This window comes from Lontra canadensis, unplaced genomic scaffold, assembly GCF_010015895.1.
Source record: "Lontra canadensis isolate GAN:19392208 unplaced genomic scaffold, GSC_riverotter_1.0 scaffold15, whole genome shotgun sequence".
NCBI classification, from domain to species: domain Eukaryota; kingdom Metazoa; phylum Chordata; class Mammalia; order Carnivora; family Mustelidae; genus Lontra; species Lontra canadensis.
This window is the reverse complement of record NW_022631009.1, coordinates 21,798,268-21,816,246: the sequence shown is the minus strand read 5'-3', so window position 1 is coordinate 21,816,246 and position 17,979 is coordinate 21,798,268. Positions and strand designations below refer to the sequence as shown.

Here is a 17,979-nt window from a genome sequence, read left to right as displayed (position 1 = left end):
TTGTTGATTTTGAGTCTGGGGGCTGTCCTCTGAGGGAATATTGTTCGTGTGATGCTCAGACCACATCACAGACACCAGGATATTTCGTCACTCTCACGTGTCCCATCTGGAACGGACGAAGCAGCCTTTCCTGACCCACAGCCTAACCCAGGCTGTGCGGGAAAGCTGCATCTGTAGTTCCTCTGAGTGACGACCCGTCCTCTCAGCTCCCCTGTGGGGAGGTGGTGATGTTTGGAGCCCATTCCGTGACTCAGGAGTTCACTCTGTCATTCACTCATTGCCAATCCAGTTAAATACTTCTCTTTAAAGTATTATACTATTTTTTTTTTAAAGATTTTATTTATTTTTTGACAGCACAGGTAAGCAAAGCGGCAGGCAGAGGGAGAGGGAGAAGCAGGCTCCCCGTGGAGGAGGGAGCCTGATTCGGGGCTCGATCCCAGAACTCTGGAATCGTGACCTGAGCCGAAGGCAGATGCTTAACTGACTGAACCTCCCAGGTGCCCCTCTTAAATGTATTTTATTTAATTTTTTTTTAAGATTTTTTTTATTTGACAGATCACAAGTAGGCAGAGAGGCAGGCAGAGAGAGAGAAGGAAGCAGGCTCCCTGCTGAGCAGAGAGCCCGATTTGGGGCCCCTGATCCCAGGACCCCAAGATCATGACCTGAGCCGAAGGCAGAGGCTTTAACCCACTGAGCCACCCAGGCGCCCCTTATACGTATTTTAAATCCAACTTTAATATCTGACCCTCTTCTCTGTTTGCTGTCTACAGTCATTCCCTCATTTGTCCCCATGCCGGTATGCCTCTCAGTCACTCCACTGATGAGAGCCACTCAGCCTTTTTCATCTTGACCGTCCTCTGGAGATCCTTAGGACTAGATCCTGGATGTGCAGCCCGGCGCCCAAAGGTGTGCAAGTGGACCCATGTGGGAGATTTTGGGTCTGTTCTCTGGGCCAGAGAGAACAGGAAGCGGACACCTTTTGCCCGAGATGTGATCTGTCACCCTAGGAACTGAGCTTCCATTAAACAAGCTGGACAGATTTCCAGAATGCCCAGTCATATGGAAGAGTTTTAAGACCAACAGACCCACCCACCCCTTCCTGTACCTTCTTCCAACACAAAACCTCATGGCAGGATCTCCCCCAAGTCTGCTCTCCTCGTCCCTTACCCCCACCCCCTGCCCAGGTCTTACTGCCCCCCGAGAATGCAAGGAACCTTCCCTCTGCTTTTTACCCCACCCTTTTTTTTTTTTTTTAATTCATCTGTTCTGGCCCTAAATATTTGTTTAGTTTGACTGCTGACCCAAACCACACCTCATTTTATGGGTCTTTTCACTCTCAGTTCGTTCATCAACAATACTTCTTAGCAATGATCTCACTAGACCATCTGTATGGACACTGTCACCATTAGAGTTGTTTTCTCCATGGAGCAATGTATTGTCTTTGAAATATTCATCCTTGGAGAATAAAACCCTGCTGTGCAAACTGAGCATTTGTGATCAAGGAAAACTAATGAGACTCTGAAAATCGTTCCATTTCTTGAAAAACGTGTAGCTTTCACAACCCATCTAGAAACTGACAAATATCATTAAATAATATTGCTGCTTATTATGTAGGCAGTTACTAATGTTCTGAAGGGGAAAGGGCAGGTATCTTTGCCAGACTATCAAAAGAGCTGCACAAAGGAACCGCCAGCATCAAATACGCCCTCCCCAGGCTGCCACCTTCAGACCTAACGTGTCAAACACAGAGCCAGAGCCTTAGAGCCGTGTAAAATGGGTTTTTTTGGCAGCTCGGAGTGGAAGGGAAGGAAAAGGGCTTTGCAAGGATGTCTCCACACCCATGGAATTCACTTAAAAGTGTCTCTGCACACTAGCCAACTTTTCTGCCAAATAAGTATGGAAGCCAACCAGATCGGTGACCTTCCCAGAAGCCCACGCACGCCTTTTGCTGACTGTAGCACACAGACATAAGAAGAGGGAAGCTGTCGTTGGCCAACCTAGAAAAAAATCACATCAAGGCAGCAGTCTTAGCACTCTCCCCTCATCAATGTGATCCTAATTAGCAAGAGCAGTTGCTGCTCCAGAATCAGGGGTTGGACTTAAAACAGAGTAATGGACTCGGGCTTGTTTGTTTTAGCCCAGCTCAAACTTAACACATGCTTTTTAAAAAGTCATTTACAGTACACACACAGTCCTGGGATCGAGCCCCATGTTGGGCTCCCTGTTAGGCGGTAAGCCTGCCTCTCCCTCTCCCACTTCCCATGCTTGTGTTCCCTCTCTGTCTGTCAAATAAAATCTTAAAAATAAATAAATAAATGGACTTAATTTAGAAGAACTAAAGAAACATCCAGTGAAAGTAAAACAGTGACAAAGAATAATTACAAATACATTCCTTTGGCTAAAATGAATAGATACGGTGATGTGGTGAAAAGCCACATTTCACACACGCCACCACACAGAGCACAGAGTCCTTTGTGCTGGGACTGGTGGCACGGAGAGCAGATCCATTTGTTCCCTTGTCTTACCACAGCTGGGGGCTCCTGCGGGTGGAGGCCACAGGTGGAAGCATTATGGGCTCTTCAGGTTGGATGTCCCCGATCTAGGATTCCAGCAATCAGGGAACTTAGGACTTTCCAAGTTTTGAGTAGGCACAGGGGGTGCTGAGATGCCACCACAGCACATGTGGGACTAGTAAGGGGCAGACAAGATGAAGACCCGTCCAGTCTGGGCCTTTCCTGGAAGAACTGTGTCTCAAAGCCTCCACGCTGGCCAGCCATGCCCAGTCCACTGGGCTCGCCCAGTGCTCTTCCAAACTCGCTTTGCTCTGTTGGAGCAACAGACCCCGGATGTCTTGACATACACCAAGGAAGAGAGGTTATAATTTTATTTGCTGAGCCAAAGACGTTCCCATTTTAATACACTCAATAAAAACTGTGTGTGTACTGTAAATGACTTTACACCCTGGCTCCAGGACCCCAGGATCATGACCTGAGCCGAAGGCAGATGCTTAACGACTGAACCACCCAGGCACCCCAAATTAAGTCCTTTTAAAATTAACATCTTTCCTACACAGAGCTCCCTTCAATAAATAACAGGCTCTGCTCTAGCCCTGCTTTTGTCCTGCTTTCTGTCTTCCCTATCTCGGTGGCTTACTGACATGTCCTATTCATTGTGCCCCAAATAGAAAATTGGCCTCTCTGGCCTCAAATCTGTTACTGTTGACTTGTGTTTCAGCTGGTGGCCTCCCCATCATCCCAGTCATCCATCCAGTCATGCCACTTGGAGATAAATCATTGGTCCTCTGTCTTGTTCTTCTTTTTCCCTTTCCCCAAATCTGATCAGTCTCCAGCCCTGTGGCTTCCACTTTTAGATCAGGTGAAACCATGTTTACCACTTACTGACCCCCTCCAGTGTGCCTTCCGTTCTGCTGAGCACTGCACATGTACAAACTTCATCTGCATTGTACAGACGAGGGAAGGAGATTTCTAAAGGAAGGAAACCGGTCCAAAGTCACACCAGTTATTGGCAGAGCCAGGGTTTAAATGCCAATTAAGGCCATGTGAGTGGGTGTTGGTATTTAAGACATCTAGAATCCCAGAATCCTGTACATGCCTCTCACTTCTTACTAACAACGGCTGACTTCCACTTACTAAAATGAATGCATTCCAAGAAGGCAAGTGTGTCATGCAAAGCCGTGTGAGCTCTGTAAACTTGGGGTGGACCTTTGTCTTGAGGTTTGCATTACGCAAGTATAGCTGTCAGTTTCCTATTTAATTAGACTGGAAAGTGTTCTGCAAATACCACCTTTTAATTCTTACTATAAAGAATTGATTCAGGGGCACCTGGGTGGCTCAGTGGGTTAAGCCTCTGCCTTCGGCTCAGGTCATGATCTCGGGGTCCTGGGATCAAGCCCCGCATTGGGCTCTCAGCACAGCGGGGAGCCTGCTTCCCCCTCCCTCTCTTCTGCCTCCCTCTCTGCCTACTTGTGATCTCTGTCAAATAAATAAATAAAATCTTAAAAAAATATATTTAGGGACGCCTGGGTGGCTCAGTTGGTTAAGCGGCTGCCTTCGGCTCAGGTCATGATCCCAGCGTCCTGGGATCGAGTTCCACATTGGGCTCCTTGCTCAGCGGGAAGCCTTCTCCCTCTGCCTCTGCCTGCCACTCTGTCTGCCTGTGCTCACTCTCTCTGACCAAAAAAAAAAAAAAAAAAAAAAAATTTAAAAATCTTAGAAAAGAATTGATTCAGGCAGGAAGAAAGATCAGATACGGTGGAACTTTCAGAGTGGTTCATCGTTTTTAAGTGAACAATTGTTTTTGAGGAAATTAGGCACCATTTTAAAACTGCACTGACTTATCTTTGTTGAGGAAAATAACATAATTAAGATTCCAGGAAGGGGCACCTGGGTGGCAGTCGGTCAAGTGCCTGATTCTTGGTTCCAACTCAGGTGGTGATCTCAGGGTCCTGAGCTGGAGCCCCAGGTCAGGCCCTGCACTCTGTGGAATCTGCCTGAGATTCTCTCCCTCACCCTCCCCGCCACCGCCCGCCCCCCCCGCCTAAAATAAATACATCCGAGGGAAAAAAAAAAAAAAAAAAGATTTCCAGCGTTCTAACTCAGACTAGTATGTGAGTGAGTAGAACGGTGTTGTAATTGTTGTACCATCTTGGGGTAATAGTTGGAGACCTTGAAACTCACCTTCCTTCCCTGCCCCTGCCCCAGGAAGCTTGTGTCAACAAGCTTTTCCTGCCCATCAAAGGAGAAGGAGACACAATAGAGCAGTCCTTTCCCTTGTGGCTGTAGGCTTTCTTCTGTCTTACAGACTTCACGTGCTCTGTCTTCTGCATCCCTGATAGCCGTCTTCCTTAAGCATCTTCACAGTGAATCCAGGTATGATTCCGGCACCAGGAAACATTGTAAACTTGTGGGCATTTAAAAAATAACATCATGTATTGTAAGAAAAAAAAATAAAGCCAACAATCTATCCTTCGGATCTCAACTTGAAAAACCCCCTTCTGGAAGCTTTTACAACCCACTAGTCTGGAAGTAATTCACTTTACAATCTTCCATAGCATATCCAGTGACCAGCCAATGCATGCCTTAACACTGATTCCTGTTGCTATTCTTTTTTAAGGCCTGAATTAATCAGCCTCTTAAAAGATTTTGTTTATTTTAGGGAGAAAGCAAAAGCGAGAGAGCACGTGTGCATGATCTAGGGGGGTGAGGAGGAGAGGGGCGGAGGAAGAGGGAGAAAATCTCAACAGAATCCACACTGAGGGACACCTGGGTGGCTCAGTGGGTTAAAGCCTCTGCCTTTGGCTCAGGTCATGGTCCTGGGATCGAGCCCCGCATCGGGCTCTCAGCTCAGCAGGGAGCCTGCTTCCCCTCCTCTCTGCCTGCCTCTGCCTACTTGTGATCTGTCAACTGAATAAATAAAATCTTAAAAAAAAAAAAATCCACACTGAGCATGGAACCTGACAAGGGTCTCGATTCACAGACGCAGAGAGTTGGCTGCTTAAATGACTGAGCCACCCAGGCGCCCCTAATCTTGCTTTCCTTGTCATTCTCCAGTAGGTAAGAAAACTTGAGTCTGTGTCTCTCTTCCTTAGGGTTCTGTCTTCACTGCCTGGCATTTGTCTGGCAAACGGAATGAGCTCACAAATAGTTACTAGAATAAGAATAAAATAAGCATACGAGAGAAATTAAAAACACCTGTAATACCACCCATGGCAATTTTTTAAAAAATAGAGCAAGAGAGCACATGCAGGGGGAGGGGCAGGCAGAGAGGGGGAGAGAAACAGGCTCCCTGCTGAGCAAGGAGCCTGATGTGGGGTCCATCCCAGAAACCTGGGATCATGACCCGAGCTAAACGCAGACACTTAACTGACTGAGCCACCCAGGCGCCTCCCTCTTTCTTTTTTTAAAGATTGTATTTATTTGTGAGAGAGAGGGACAAGCAGACTCTCTGCTGAGCACAGAGCCTGATGTGGGGCTCAATCCTAGGACCCCAAGATCACTACCTGAGCCAAAGTCAGATGCTTAACTGACTGAGGCATCCAGTGCCCCAATTGTGACAAATTCTGAAGAACAGCTCAGTGGGGCTCAGGGTCCACAGAGCTCACTTCTCACAGAAGAGCCTGCTGGGAAAATATGTCATTCCTTCCTTTTTTTTTTTTTTTTAAAGAGTTTATTTATTTGACAGACAGAGATCACAAGTAGGCAGAGAGAGAGAGAGAGAGAGGAAGGGAAGGGAAGCAGGCTCCCCTCTGAGCAGAGAGACCATTGTGGGGCTTGATCCCAGGACGCTGGGACCATGAACTAAGCCAAAGGCAGAGGCTTTAACCCACTGAGCCACCCAGGCACCCCGAAAATGTCATTCCTATTGACCATGCAAGGAAACAGAGAGGGTCCCTCTTCCAGAAAAGCCTACCAACGCAGCAGCTGCTGTCGTGTGTAATTTGGGGAGTGGGCATCCTGACGTCTAGCTGTAAAAGCTGTAAAGGTGATCGGTTAAAAACAACACAGTAATCAAAGGATTGATCTCTGAGGAAAGATTAAAGAGCAGCTAAGATGAGAGGCTAGCTAATGCTCTACTTCTGTTTGAAATCAAAATAAAACAGCATTCTTAGGTCACGCTATTCTTGTGATCAGTTCCTTTTACATGTAGGTCACGCTATTCTTGTGATCAGTTCCTTTTACATGTGAGCTTAATTCAGTAGGGCTCTGAATGAAAAGTTAAATCGCTCGATATGCCTCTCCCTCAGAACTTCTTTTCCCTTCTCAGTAGATCAGTGTATTGTTAAAGCACTCAGTGACCAAATCTGAGACCCTATGGAACTCTGAGGCTTTGGGTGTACACGGCAAAATTCTGAGCAGCGGCTGTGCCACTGAAGTACGATTGATCTGTCCATCCACTTCCTGGGCTCTTGGGATTTAAATAAAGCCCCTGGAAGACTACTTGTGATAAAGCATGTTTGCCATTCATCCTTTACAAGAATATCACAAGATTCTTCTAGTAAAGGTGTGTGTGTGAGGGGGACCTGTGAGGGGGACCATAGTACACAAGTACGAAAGTCCCCACCAGCAGTGGGAAGCAAGAGCCACAGAATAATCAGAAAAAAACAGGCGAGGAAGTTGAGGAGTGGATCAGGAAGCCATTCCTGCCTTCATGCTAGAGATGCAAGAGAGACATGGTTGCAGGAAAAAGAGCATTCAAAACAGGGTGTGCAAATGAAGAAGAGGAGCAGTCTGGTTCCAGAAGAGACCGAAATGTTTGCATGGAGATTCAGAATTAAAATGAGTCCTAAAAACTAAAACTTTATTAATATGTAACTCACATGCCATAGAATTCACCAATCCAAAGGCTGCAACATAATGGTTAATATTATTCAGAGTCGTACAACCATCCCCACAATTTTCGAACATTTTCGTTACCCCCAAAAGAAACTCCATACCCGCAAATGGCCACTCTCCATCCCCACCCCCAACCTTCCCAGCGCAAGGCAATTTATTTCTCTCTATGGGCTTTGCCTGTTCTGGATATAGAATCATACAACAAGTAGTCTTTGGTGATGGGCTCTTACCCTTGGCATGTTTTCCAGGTTTATTCATTTTGCAGCATATATCAGTCTCTCATTTCTTTAGACTGCAGATGACATTTCATTTGACTTATCCATCCATCACTTGGTGAACGTGTGGGTTGTTTCCACTTTTTGCCCATTATGGATTATTCTGCTATGAATATTTGTGTATAAGATTCTGTGTGGGTGTCTGCTTTCATTTCTTTTGGGTATATACCTAAGTAGAATGGCCAGGTTATGTGATAACTGTATGTTTAACTTTCTAAGAAGCTGCCCAGATGTTTTCCACAGTGGCTGCCCCACTTTCTATTCCCACAGGCAATGTACAAGGGTTCCAGTTTCTCCACATCCTCAGCAACACTTGTTATTTCTGGTCTTTTTTCGTGGACATTTGAGAAGAATGTGAATTCAGCCATTTTGTCTTCACTTGGGTTTTCTGCTCATTTCTCTCTCTCTTCTCCTTCTGGGCCCCCTATTATGTTATTCCACTCAACGTCATTCCACAGTTCCCTTAAATGATCTTCAGTTTTTCAAATTCTCTTCTTTTTGCTGCTCTGTTTGGGTGAGTTACACTGCCCTGTCTCCTAGATTGTGGATCCTTTCTTCATCCAGTCTGCCGCTGAACGCCTCTCATGTATTTTCAGTTCAGTTATTGTATTTTTCTGTTCGGTATTTTCTTGTATTTTCTCCTTGTTGAAGTTCTCATTGTGTTCCCACATTCTTCTCCCAGGCGTGGTGAGCGTCTTTGTGACCATTACTTTGAACTCTTTATCAGGTAAATTACTTATTTCTGCTTCATTAAGGTGTTTTCCTGAAGTTTTATTATCTTGTTCTTTCATTTAGAACACATTCCTCTGTTTCCTCATTGTGCTTGACTCTCTGTATTTGTTTTGGTGTATTGATGAAACAGTCACCTCTCCATCTTGAAGGCATGGTCTTGTCTAGGAGATGAAACTTGTTGTTGAACCTTGCCCTAGCTTTTGGTTGTCTCTTGAAACGTTGTGATTGTCTGAGCAGCCTGATTTATTCTTGATAGGTCCCAGTTGTTAAGAGAACGCCAAGACCTGTAAGTGTTCCAGAGAAGGATGTCACTCAGCACCTCGTTTCAGGTTGACTGGAAGCTCGTCCTTCAGGTGGCAGCTTTTAAGGTTTGCAAATATATGCAGACTTATGAGACCAGAATTGTTAACGCTGCTGGCCTCTGGACCAGGTGATCTGGAGGCGCTCCGTTGGTGACAGTTGCAAAAACTGGGGTTCCAGACAAGTGTATAAGCTGCTTGCTGGGTGGTACTGACAAGCTATAGTGAGGCCAAGGGAGAGTGTCGTCTCAACCTGCATTTCCTGAGAGCGTTTCCAAAGCCTCTAGATGTGTGGTAAACCTGAAGCCCGGTCCGTGGGCGGACGTTCCAGGACAAGTAAATAGGCCTTTTTCATGGGAAGAATGGGGTGTGTTTCAGTCTGCTTTCTGTGCAGTGCCTTGGGGCAGTAGCCTGCCAAGAACTGTCTCATTGTTTCATGGCAGGGCCATAGGACGGGGCTGGTGCCGGGGCAGGTGCTGGCCCGCAGGTTTTGGTAGAACCGCTGGCCAGACTTTTTTATTATAGTCATTCTAGTGGGCGTGAAGTGATGTCTTGTGGTTTTGGTTTGCATTTCTCTAATGGTAAATTATGTTGAGCATCTTTTCACTCTCATATTGACCATTTGGATACCTTCTTTACCATAATGTCTATTCAAAAACTTTGGCCATTTATAAATTGGGCTGCATTTTTATTATTAAATTGTATGGGTCCTTTATATGGTCTAGGTACAAATCTCTTATTGGTCTATGGTTTGGAAAAGATCTTCCCATTCTATGGGTTATCTTTTCTTCACCGTGTCCACTGAAGCACAAAAGCTTTTAATTTTGATGAATTCCAATTTATCTATTTTTTCTTTTCTCATTTATGCTTTTGGAGTCCTGTGATCAGTGATTATAACTCGCTGAGAGCTCAGATGATAGTTAGAGTTTTTTAGTAATAAAATCTTTTTAAGTTATGTATACTTTTTAGACATAATGCTTATGCACACTTCATAGACTATAGTGTAGATTAGCAAGTCAGGAAACAACAGATGTTGGCGAGGATGCAGAGAAAGGGGAAGCCTCTTACACTGTTGGTGGGAAGACAAGCTGGTGCAGCCACTCTGGAAAACAGTATGGAGGTTCCTCAAAAAGTTAAAAATAGAGCTGTGACCCAGCAATTGCACTACTAAGAATTTATCCAAAGGATACAAATACAGTGATTGGAAGGGGCACATGAACCCTGATGTTTATAGCAATAGTGTCCACAATAGCCAAACTGTGCAAAGAGCCCAGATGTCCATTGATAGATGGATAAAGATATCCATCTGTAATGGATAAAGATGATGTGGTATAAATATGCAATGGAATATTACTCAGCCATCAAAAGAATGAAATCTTGCCATTTGTAATCATGTGGATAGTCGTAGAGGGTATTATGCTAAGCGAAATAGTCAGAGAAAGAAATATACCATATGATTTCACTCATATATGAAATTAAAGAAAACAGATGAACATAGGGGAAGGGAAGGAAAATAAAATATGACAAAAACAGAGAGGGAGGCAAATGATAAGAGACTCAACTATAGGGAACAAAGTGAGGGTCGCTGGAGGGGAGATGCATGGGAAATGGGGTAATTGGGTGATGGGCATTAACAAGGGCACTTGAAATAATGAGCACTGGGTGTTACATGCAACTGGTGAATCTCTGAATTCTGGCCCTGAAACTAATAATACAGTATATGTTCATTAAATTGAATTTAAATAAACATTTTAATTTATTTTTAAGAAGATTTTATTTATTTATTTGACACAGAGAGAGATCACAAGTAAGCAGAGAGGCAGGCAGAGAGGGGGAAGCAGGCTCTCTGCTCAGCTCTCAGCAGAGAGCCTGATGGGGGGCTTGATCCCAGGACCCTCAGATCATGACCTGAGCTGAAGGCAGAGGCTTAACCCACTGAGCCACCCAGGTACCCCTAAATAAACATTTTTAAAAATATAATTTTGGGGGCACCCCGGTGGCTCAGTGGGTTAAAAAATATATAAAAATATTTTTATATGCACTGGGAAAGCAAAAAATTTGCTCAACTCCCTTTATTGTGCTACTTGCTTTACCGCAGCGATCTGGAATCACACTCACAATATCTCTGAGTATGCCTGTAATTGATCTTTAGCAATGGTTCTGACAGTATTCTTCTGCCCGCATGCAAAGGCTGGCGCTAACCGTGAAGCAGTGCTAGGCAGGGCTCTCTCATTAGTCCTGCCCAGGGATGCTGAGCTGTCTTAGACATTTTGCTCTAACTGAAAGAAATTTTCAACTCTTTAAAACTTTGGTTATTCCATCCTCTTCTCAACCTCTTTGCCTTCTCATATAGTATACACGTAGCCAGTAATGTTCTGGCACTTTCTGTACTTGGGAATTGCTTTGTCCATTCTTGCTTTTAAATGAGTCAAGACATTTCCATTGCTTCTTTTCAAAGACTGCTTTCCCAACAGAATTGGTCACTTTGTTTCACTACCTCTGATTTTTCCCCATCTTATGACTTATTGCGGCTCTCCACGGTGCTTTGCCTTATTCTTTCCACTGGACTGTCTGTAGTGTTTCCCCTTCTGTTGAACCCCGGTAATAACACATCCCAGTTATTTTCTTCAGCAAGAGAGAACATGGAAAAGTCCTGACTTCTGATACTTTTGTTATACTTGAGTCATTTTTGAGCTCTGTTAGCATCCTGGAGGATTCAGTAGGACAGACACACAGAGTCCTCGCCTGGGGATCTTGCGATCTGATTTCACACTGGACAACCAATGTAGACACTGGTTTATTAGTGGCATTGAGAGCAAGTAGTCAATTGAGTATCACAGGAATGAGGCTATTGGCTTTTTTTTTTTTTTTTTCAGATTTTTATTTATTTGAGAGAGAGAGATAGCACACAAGTAGGGTAAGAGGGAGAAGCAGATTCCCTCTGAGCAAGGAGCCAGATGTCCGGTTCCGTGCTGGGACGCTGGGATCATGACCTGAGCGGAAGGCAGACACTTAATGCTTAACGGACTCAGCAACCCAGGCGCCCCGAGGCTATTGGCTTCTAACAGCAGACTACTTTGTGCAATTCCTAGGTTTAAGGATGAAAGAAGTAGCGGAATGATGCTTCCATCCATAGCAAGTCCATATCCTCCACTCGAAAGGGGAAACTAGTCTCCAGGAAGATAGGCAGTGTTTTAGCCTTGCCAGTATCCAAGAAAACAAGTCAGATTTCCACTGGCTCTTGCCTATGCATTGAAACTCCCCACGTCCTGCTATTATCTCTGGGTTTTGACAGGTAGCCTCATCAACCTGATTTCACAAACATTACAAGGCTCTAAACTCCAGGTTCAGGCCATAGCAGCCCATTCCCCTCCACTGTGTGGGATAGGGCAATATCCAAAAACAAGCAGAAGGCCTGGTCCCTGCCCTCAGGAGCAAAGGGCCCAAGTTCAAGATCACATATAAACATGTGAGTCCTCTTCAAAACATATATTGTTTTCCTAAATAAAATTTCGACTGGCTATAGTTTTTTCCTGATCACTTTCATCTTGTCTTTCCAAGGTGGGGTAGTAGTTTGTTTTTGTTTTTGTTTTTTTTATAGAAATCATTTCACCTGGGTCAAGAGTACCATCAGCCAGCCTGTCCTCAAGGAGGATCTTCTGGACATGGAACTGACTGTCCATGCTGATGGGATGCCCAGGAGGAAGCACTGCCTTGGGCTGGAGTACAAACCCAGCCACCACCTCGCAATGCTCCTCTCTTAACTTCCAGTCCCAACCAACTGGCAGCTGGCCCAAATGGGAAGTGTCTCCTAGGTAAGACATCTTGCCCTTCTCCTTGATGGGGGGGGTGGTTTGCCAACAGTTTACATGGAACTCAAACGTCATCAGTCACTGAGAAACACAGTGTAAGGGAGGAGAGACCGCAATTCTACATTTCTCCTCACCCATTCAGTACAAGGTTTATTTTAGGTTATGGGTCTATGAACCAACCTGTCTGCTCTTTGCTTTCTGGTCCCTTCCCATTTAATAGTCTCATTTCAGTCTGCCCTCTAGGAAGCAAAACAAAACAAAGTTTTAATGTTTATAAGGAACAGATGAATTCATACGTCAAAATTCTCTATGAGGTTAGTCATGATTGTGAGCCCTGGGTCAAATAGTGTCCCTTTCACCCCAGTCCTTACACCACCATAGACCACATGTGGAGATAGAGAGCTGAGGTTTGAACCTGGTAGAGCTACCAGGTATAATGAATCTGGATGGCTATCCATTCCAACTAACTCTTGAACTTTCAGATAATACATGCCCTCATTCTTATCTGTGGGCATACGATTGCCTGCATGAGAACTGAAGATCTTAAACCCATACTTCTTCTGAATAAGATTCTCTGTATATTAAGCTGGTAGCAAGGTAAATCTGGGTTCTCCCCGAGAGCCTCTGGTGTTATCAACTTGCATTCACCTAGAAGGTGACCAGAAGTGAAGGCACTATATTTTCCGACTTGATATTTCAGGACACTGAGCTCACTTACGCTTCATTTTTTCTGGCAGACCTGAGGATCATTCCACAAGGTAGAACAACTCATTGACCTATTTGACTTGGCCCCAGGAGTGCTTCGTACAGAAATTTCCTATTCTGAAGAATTCTGACAGAATTCCCTGGAGAAAAACACCCATTTTAGTTGGCATATTCTAGAGTCCCTGGAATCAGTTACTTAGAATTCCTTAAAATTTGGAAGGATTTCGGAATAGCCATTGTTTTCTTGATAAATTACTGGACATACTGGTGTCTTGGAATAAGGCAACACATTTTAAATGCAAGTTTCCAGAAACTGCAACTCAACTTCCCCAGCTCCTAAGGGATTTTCACTGGCCCAGACTCAGGAAGAATTTTCTTCTGTGGGATCCAAGACCTCAGAGACCAAACATTTCCTGAAGACTTTCCTCTGCTTTCTGACTTCTACCTACCTCCTCCCAGAGACAAACAAAGAAACGATTTCTGACCTGCGTAGGCAGTCAAGAGTGCCCCGGGGGCCTAAGGTGCAGGTTAGGGGAACAAAGGAACATGAATCCAAGAATCTTTCTCTGCAGTATGGCACGATGGAGTTGCCTGATGGTTTGAGTATGTTAACCTGTCGCTTTATGACTGGAATTTTTACTCCCCGCTCCTGGAGCTTTTCTAAGGAATTGATTTTGTATATGGTGTTCATTTATATTCCAGAAACCAACTCGATCATAAAATAGAAGGGATGGTTAAGAGTAAAGGCAGCCAAGAGCACTTAAATTATCAGACTCTGGCACCTCCAAAGGTTTTGAAACTCATTAGTTCTGCTGCCTCTCCCCCATAGCTTGTTAAAACCTGACCTGGGTGTGTTGGATTAGTGGTTTGGGGATAGAATTTTGGAGCCATCCTTAGGAGATGTGCTGGCCTGGTGTACATTGCCCATTCATGGGGGCTGGTCAGGAGACGCTTGTAGGGTGTGGAGCAGCACACCAGGCCCTTTCCATGCCCGGGTCCCATCCTGTCATCTTCCGAAGTTCTGTGGGGACCTCTAAGGTCATGTTCTCCCACCTTATAAAGTTGGAAATATCTTCCTGCATAATTTCAAAAGTCTTGTCTGAACTAGATTTTCTCTGCTCCTTCAGAGTAGGAACTTTGTTTCCTCTCTGTCCTGGCATCCTTACTCCCCCCACCCCACCCCGGCCTGGTCTGGTCGCCGGCCAGTGGACGTTCTGTGAATAAGAACTGGCACTGGTGGGATGTTCTGGGCACTGCCAAGACAGGTCCTGGCACTTGTCACCAATTATCCCCATTCTCACCACTTTTTCTTCATCACCATCATCGATGAATGCCTCCTGCAGATCGTGACCCCAAGTTCAGGACACAGTACCCCTGCCATGCTTCCCTTCCCTCAGGAGATGCTCTCCCTCCACCCTACCCCGCCAAGTCCCCCAGAGCCTCTGTTGTTCAGAGTCTGCGGTCCGGACCCCCGGAGTCCGAAGCCCGCCTGGGCTGGCGGAGGGGACCGAGCGGAGCGGGGTGGCAGCAGGCAGGGCGCACGGCCAGGGTGCCCAGCTCCCCGGCTGCCCGCAGGGTGGGGCCGCAGTGGCCGCCGCTCCCTTCCCGCGCCTTCCCCATCCCCGAAGACGACACCCCTCCTTCCGCCCGGCCCGCTCCCCACCCTCTCCGCGGCGCCGCCTCCCCGCCGCCCTCCCGCGCTGGCCCCGAGCCTCTCAGGCAGCCAGCGAGCGAGGGGAGCGCTCTGGGATGGGACTTGGAGGAAGCGGCGAAGGAGGAGACAGCGGCCGAGGCTCGGGCTTCTTCCGCGGCTCCCGCGAGCCACCCCCGAGGAGAACGGCGCCTCCCCGAGCGGCGAGGAGGCCGGCGACGAAGACCCGTGTGGCTGCGCCCGTCTCGCTGCTCAGACGCCCGCGGCGACCGCGGCTGCAGGTGAGCGGGGCGCGCTTTCCCCGGGGATCTCCGCGCGGCCCCGCCGCCCCGAGGCGCGGACAGACCGGCCGATCGCCTGACAGACCGACACACAGACCCGCAGAGCACGGGCGGACGGGCGCACGCGGGCGCTGCCCTAGGCCTGCGTGCCTGCCAAGCCCCGGCCCCTGCCTGAGGCTTGGCGCGTCGTCTCCGGCCGGGCGCCCCCTCCGCCCCGGGGCTCTTGGCTCCCGACCCTGCTGGGCGCGCGCGAGCGGCGGGCGGCGCTGCCCGGACCCCCCAGCCGGGGAGAAGCCTGGCCACTGGGGCCGGGCGAGCTGGGCGCGCTCCCTGCCCCGGGCGCACCCGCAGTGCCCCGTGGGGGCGCTGTGCCCCGCGGCGCGCATTCCAGACCTGGGCTCCCACGGCCGCGGGGACGGGGAGGCTGAGACTTGTTGAGCGGGCATCCAGTGAGATTTCTTTCTTACTGGCAGGCCAGATCGAATCGGATTCCTCTCCTCGGCCGGCTGGTATTTTCATGCCCTGTTGTCTGGATTTTGTTCTTGGTCCTCTCTTGTCTCTCCATGTGGAGAAGGGAGAAAAAGCGGAGGGCATTTTGTGGTAGTTGCTAGAAACCCCGGACAGTTTGGGGAGGAGACAAGGTGGCCAGGACTGGACGCCCAGGGAGGTAGCTTCTCGGGAATAGACACTCCCCCCACCAACCTGAACTAACCCAACTGACCAAGTTCCAAATTGTCATGAATCAGGGGGCCAGGAAGCATCTGCACCAAGTGCATTGAGTGGGCCTTCCAGGAGATGGGAGGCTGTAGGGGTCGGTGGTCAAGGTCATAGAATCTGGCATTAGCCTGCCTGGGTCCATACCCTGGCTGTGAAGCTCTTAGGTTGGTAACCTTGGAGTAACCCAACTGCTCTATCCCTCAGTTTCCTTATCTGTGTAGTGGAGATGTTAATACCTTCAGGGCGGGATTAAATCCTCACCTTCAGGGTGAGAATTAAAGTCCTTAGAACAGTTCTAGACGTGTCCTAAAGCTAAGTAGTGAGTTCTGTTACCTCTCTTTCCAGAAAAAGCAAGGAGTTCCTATGAGCAGTCACCTCCTCCCCAATTCGGAATATAGCCTCTCCGCAGATATATGATGGGGTCAGATAATCCACATGTGGTTAACTGGGGTTTTCCAGTCCGGAGACCACTCCTCCACAGCTCTCTCTGCCTGCTTTCTAAGAGACAGCTTCATAAAACCATGTCAAGATACCACAGTGGGTTTATGGACAGTGGACTGGAAAGTTTCTTCTTAGCCCCTGAAGCTTGGTCCCTTGAAATCCACTTAAGAGGGGCACCCGGGTGGCTCAGTCAGTTAAACGCCTGCCTTCCATTCAGGTCCTGGGATCCAGCCCCACATTGGGCTCCCTGCTCAGCGGGAAGCCTGGTTCTCCCTCTCCCTCTGGCTGCTGCTCTGCCTACTTGTGCTCTTCTCTCTCTCTCTGTGTCAAATAAATAAAACCTTTTAAAAAGAAGAAGAAGAGGAGGAGGAGGAGAATCCACTTAAGAATGCAGAGATCTATGGCTCGTCACTTCTTGTCCATACTTTTATTCCTGCCATGAGAATTCCACCTTAGGCCTCCTAGTTGCCAGGATTCTCTCTCTCTCTCTCTCTCTTTTTTTTTTTTTTTTTTTTTTTTAATAAATCAGGGCTCCAGAGTTCCTTGCTCCTAGCATCCAGACCCAGGCAAACGGGAGCCAGTGTGGCCTGGGTTCACTTACTGGAGACGCCGTAACAGCGTCCAGCCCTGCTGGGTCTCCCTCCTCTTAGTCATGCCCTAAGCTCTCAACAGCAAGCACCAGGTATCTCTGTTCCGCAAGAGGTAGTTGTGATGAGGCCCAAGATTTAAGGAAAAGGAAAACAGATGATTGCTTTTTGAAAGATAGCAAAGAAATAAGAGGGTCTTTGGAGATTCTAGAAGGAATCCCACAATTTTCCTGGAAAGAGCTCTGACGGGTGCCTAAAAGAAGGCCAGGAGTAAGGCCGGGGTGCGGCTGGTAAGGGGAGTAGAGACAGGCTCGGGTCTCAGGAAAAGCAGGCCATAGGGTGTGATGGGTGTCAACGCTGGCAGGCACCAGGTGGTGGGTGTGAAGCCGGGCATGCAGTGACAGAAGACATGCTAAGACTCAGGGGTGAGTGGTGGAGTTCAAGACCAGTCATGTGGGTCAGAGTCTCTAGCGCTTTCCCCCCGGGACCTCCAGCCCTCTGGTCTGTGGCACCGTGTTCAAGAGAACGGTTTCCTGGGACTCTCTGTCTTTAGGGACGCTCAGGAGGGCTGCCCTGTGTCACAGGCCTGTGAGGATAGCTCGGGAGGGTCGTGGGAGGAGGGAAGAGGGAGGCTGAAGCATGGAGGAGCATGGAGCATGTCGTCACTGTTGCTAGTAAACAGCGCCAGAGAGGCCCTTCCAAGGGACCAGTTGCCACTTGGAGCTCCAGACTGTGAGGTCATCTTTGAACCCTGCCATGTGGCTTGGCAGATGGCCATCACTGCCTTACCTGGCAGGACCCTGAAAGGGACTCAGAGAGAAAGGCAGGGCTGGGCTGGATTCCAGAGGCTTGGGCTGTTGTCAGAAGTTGGTGGCAGTGATAATGTCAGTGGTGGGGGTAGCACGGGCACAACCCAGAACGCACACTGATCTGGGCACCTGAAGGCCAGATTATGGGACTTTGGGAGCCACAATTAGGGATACAGCAGGATTACTTTTCATGACTGTGTAACCGGCATTCTGATGAATCAGTAGAACTTCGTCAGCACCCCAAACCCCCCTCATGCCTCCCTCTGCACACAGACACCAGAGTGTAACCACTACCCTGATTCCTACGATGGAAGATTA

The 17,979-nt window shown here is 47.6% G+C and overlaps 1 protein-coding gene across 4 annotated transcripts in view; it reads left to right on the top strand.

Moving 5' to 3' along the window:
* Positions 1 to 14,851: 14,851 nt before the first annotated feature.
* Positions 14,852 to 17,979, top strand: part of MATN2 (matrilin 2) — a 132,618-nt gene continuing 129,490 nt past the window's right edge. For 2 of the 4 annotated variants that reach the window (XM_032858633.1, XM_032858632.1), the window contains exon 1: positions 15,008 to 15,107. The gene's annotated coding sequence lies outside the window, so the exon portion shown is untranslated. Of the gene's footprint in view, positions 15,108 to 17,979 lie in introns of all 4 variants that reach the window. The other 2 variants (XM_032858634.1, XM_032858635.1) reach the window with 2 other exon arrangements.